Source organism: Gymnoscopelus microlampas (assembly GCF_963454915.1).
Source record: "Gymnoscopelus microlampas genome assembly, chromosome: 20".
Classification (NCBI taxonomy): domain Eukaryota; kingdom Metazoa; phylum Chordata; class Actinopteri; order Myctophiformes; family Myctophidae; genus Gymnoscopelus; species Gymnoscopelus microlampas.
In genome coordinates this window covers 15,245,401-15,249,915 of record NC_139957.1, presented here as the reverse complement: position 1 = coordinate 15,249,915, position 4,515 = coordinate 15,245,401, and positions in this window count along the sequence as shown.

The following is a 4,515-nucleotide window of genomic DNA, read 5'->3' as shown; positions in this document are numbered from 1 at the left end:
TCTTGTCTCTACCTCTCTTCCTCCTGTCTCCTTAGCGCTCATCCCTGTTACCCTCCCTCCCCCTGCCCAAACACAGGGTTTGATTTATGGGAGTGAGTGTGGAGCTACCTGGGCACAGGGAAGGCAGGTTATTTCCATTACTGCTCCATTCTGTAATAAAGGGATCTATTTTAATGGCATAGCACGGACCACAGCTGTCTTGTCCCAGCTGGTAAAGCACAAAGCAGAATACAGCAGCCACCAAATCAAAATACATACACTATAAATGTACATATCGTTGTCTTTTTGTGTTTCTCAATGCCTGATGTTGTTGGATTTCAATCTCCTGGACTTTAAAGAGTGTGATGAGGCACGTAAACATGTAAGCTTACATGAACGGCGTTTGGCAGAACAAAACATTGTGATTTGTTGACACACAGTAGAGTTCTAGAAGGTACAGAATGAGACATGTGCTTTTTGTTGTGCTTTGTGATGGTTTATTATGTGTTTGATGTATTAATTACAGCTCATTTGTGTGTCAGAGAGAGAGAGAGAGAGAGAGAGTGAGAGAGAGAGGGAGAGAGAGAGAGATGACACATTTAGGAAACAGAAAGTGGAAAATTGTTTTTTTTGCGTGCGTGCGTGCGTGCGTGCGTGCGTGCGTGTTCGGCCACATCTTGGGACAAATTCTGGACATCAAACCAGTTGATGGGGCATGTCAAATCGAGAAGACTGATTACTCCAACTATATTTGACTTTTATGTGATTAGGTTTAGGTTGGTTAGTTTAAAGGTAGGGCAAGTGATTATTTTGGTTCAAATAGTCTCCCTGTCTCTATGCATTTTCAGGATGGGATACCCATTTTATCCAATCAGGAAAGAGAACTCGCACAGGATACAGATTAAACAAGTGAATTTGGAAGTGATACACTATAAAAACGAAGCTGATAAATGGGTACTCTCTCCTGATTGGCTGATGATTGGCCACCCACCTGAAATGTATTTTCTGTTTATCAAAGAGCTGGAGAGACGGGGAGACTCCTGTTTCTGAACAAACACTCTACAGCAATATATATAGAATATAGTGCTTAAACCTTTAAACAAAAAAACTTTTAGTGTTAACCAAAAACAGTGAGAATGCAATGTCCTCAGAAGTTTGAAGAACAAATCAAAATTTGATCATTCATTTTAACGTGCAGCTGACCTGAGGATGCAGAACACATGTTTGAGTGCAGAGGATATCATGTGGAAGTGACGCACAGCCTGGGACACCTCAAGAATCAGGCTCTTCCACTCAAGGGCCTTGTCTGTCAGCGAGGCAGCACAGCATGTTGTGGGCCTTTGATTTAGGCTGCGTGTTGTTTTTGAAGCTCTGGGCCCGACATTGCATCACTTCCCCCCGAGACACACACAGACAAATAATGTCACTCATTTGTCACACTCTGCGGTGCAGTGCTGACATAGGCAGATTCTCACTTTGATTTAAAGGTCTGTACCTGAAGGTTTACCCGATTTGACATTTGTATAATTAAATGTGCAATGTAAATTTTTAAAAACATGGATATGGCATTCTTTCCTACATTTGATCGATCTAGGGCTAGGCTTCGATTGTGTATTGCTATTAGATAGTCTAATTGATATTGTTTCATTGCTTTAATGCATTTTGCATGTTGTTTTTCTGGTGAGTGTGTTTTTTTTAAATGTTGCTGACCTGAAAAGTAAAATGTCATTATTAAAAAGATGAAAAACAATTATTGTTGTCCAGGGCAATGCTTCACAAACTGTCAGTAGCTGGCAGAAGCCTACAAGTTTTATTAGGAAGTGCAAAAAGAACATATTGACAGATGTTTGGCCAAAGTTTATCTGGAAACTATGCCCACACAACACGCAGACACAACTCATGCATAAAGCACTTGCCTGTCATGTGCCTCAGACCACAAGCCACCATGATTTACAGTGCGGATTAATAATGGAGAGTTGTTTGTGAACCTGCAAAAGGAGATTTCTTATCTCTGGAATCAGCTCGCTGACAGACAACTGTCTGGTTTTGCTAATTAGGTTGGGACTTGCTCTCAATGAATGTGTTTATGTGTGTTTTTAAATTGTGCTGTTATTCAGGACACTCATGTCCTCTTCCATTGAAGCATTGGGACACATACATACATGCTGTAATGTAATATAATATGGTGTTTAGAACAGCATGGATATGATCCCTGAATATGATTACCGTAGATACTGGTGTTTACATTTATTTTACATTTACTGTTTTTTTTTAACCATCAGCCTAAGTTGTGTTTCCATAGTAATAATTGCAGTTTCTTTAATTCATGTAAATGAAGATAAAATTCATATTCACTGGATGATGCACATGTAGACTTATGCATAACTGCTCCTCAATAACAAACTTCAGCTGGATGTGAGCTAATGTCTGCATGCTGGGTGTATGAAAATGCTCTGGTGTCTGTGGATGTATGGCATCCAATCCAGATTCATTCCTTTTGCCATCACAAATTAAATCTTATTTAGTTTGGCTGACAGAAGAGATGGTTGACATTGATTTTGTATGTTGCATTTAGATATGAGTAACAAAGCCTTAGCACACCTTTCTCACTGTGGGTGATGACAGCATATCAACCCCTTTTCCATCAGAAGAGGGTAGGGTAGGGTTAACTCATCTTCATGTCAGTTTCTGTTTATTTCAAGTGATTCATTTACAAATCATTTTAGAATGTAAAAACTGCAATGATAAAGGGATATGTAAAAAAATAAATGGCTTTCCATTAAAAAACAAGTTGTTAAAGTTTTAGATTTGAAAGATAATCTAATTCTGTGAATTGAACTACTGTAAATGGCACACACCAGCATGTATGTTATTTCACTACCAATGGACCCTTTTCATTTTGGCAGAACTATGCAGCTGAAGGTAAAATTGAGGGTGTTTGAACGGTACAGTTAACTGTACAGGAGCTGTCCATGATGGTACAGTAACACCTACATGAAACACAGAATAAATGTTATTACCTTCAGCTGTGTTTACCCGTCAAATGCTGTGTCATATAACCCTATTTTGGACAATTCCACTCTACCAAAGTACAGTACACATTGAAACAGAAGAGATGCGGCATGGTTTGAAGCAGGAGTACAGAGTAGATGGTATAACTATGTTTCCTTAATTATTATTATTTCTACAACTTCATTTATCAGTTTTTCAAATGTTTCCTATCCTTAATTTAATTCATTTAGTGCTTCTTATGTCAATGCACTACTGCACCTCATACTAGGCGGAATGCATTGTATTTTTGTCACCAAGCTTCTGGTCATTTTTGGTATGCCGAGGATGCTGCTCTCTCCCAATTGTCAACTTAAACTCCTCTGTTTTTTTTTAGTTCTGCACAAAATAATACAAAAAAAAAGATTTGTTGAAGGATCTCAAAATGCAGTCCAGATGAAATAGCGAAAGCCTTAGCTAGTCAGTTAGGATTTTGTTACCTTCAATCAAATCCTGTCATCTATCAACAGAAAGATATATCTGTACAGCGTTATGCACTATATTGAAACACAAATTAAGTGATCACAGACAGAATCAGATGGGACAGAAGTGGCAATAAAAAATCTATGTGAAGCAGAAGTACATCAACCATGTTGGCGAAAAAGGTCTGTTGTAGTTATAGTGCTTGCAGGAATTCATTAACCACTTAACCCTATGTATTATGATTACTAGTGATAATAGACAATCTACAAGCTACTAATGGTTAGATCTATTATTTTCACTATATATTTTTTTTACATTAAACATAAAATAATAATAAATATTACATTTTGAATATTTATTGTGGTTAATAGTAGAAGTGGCTTGTACTCAAGTCAACATATCACCATTGAATAGTAACTCCAGGTGTACTAGTGTAGCACGCCTAGCAGTATTAGCACAGCATAATCGTAGTACTTGTAGTAGTCTTTGCTATTGTTGTAATTAATAGTGGTAGTGGTGGTAAACTGCACTTAAATTAAACTCCCAGATTGCCAACGAGTGCCAGCTTTACCATGCCTCAGCTAGCTCACACTACAGCACAGGCCACCTGGCAGAGCCAAGCTGAGGCAGGGCGGGGTCTAGAAGAGGAGGAGGTGGTGGTATGTGTGTGTGTGTGTGTGTGTGTGTGTGTGTGTGTGTGTGTGTGTGTGTGTGTGTGTGTGTGTGTGCGCGCGTGTGCGTGCGTGCGTGCGTGCGTGCGTGCGTGTGTGTGTGTGTGTTTGGGGGGGGGGGCAGCTTGGTGGGTGTTCTGTAGCGTCTGGGTTGGTTCAGGCTCTGCTTGCTAGCGCTGTCTGAGTGCGGTGCTGAGCCCACATGCAGTTCTGTTTTGTAACCCAAAGCTGTGGTTGAATTCTTTTCCCACATTAGCTGTCAAGCGGCTTCTATGGAGCACACACACACACACACTACAGTGCATAAGAGCATAAGACTGTGTAGACAGTACAGAGGGTGAGAGAGAGAGTGTATGTGTGTGTGTGTGTGTGTGTGTGTGTGTGTGTGTGTGTG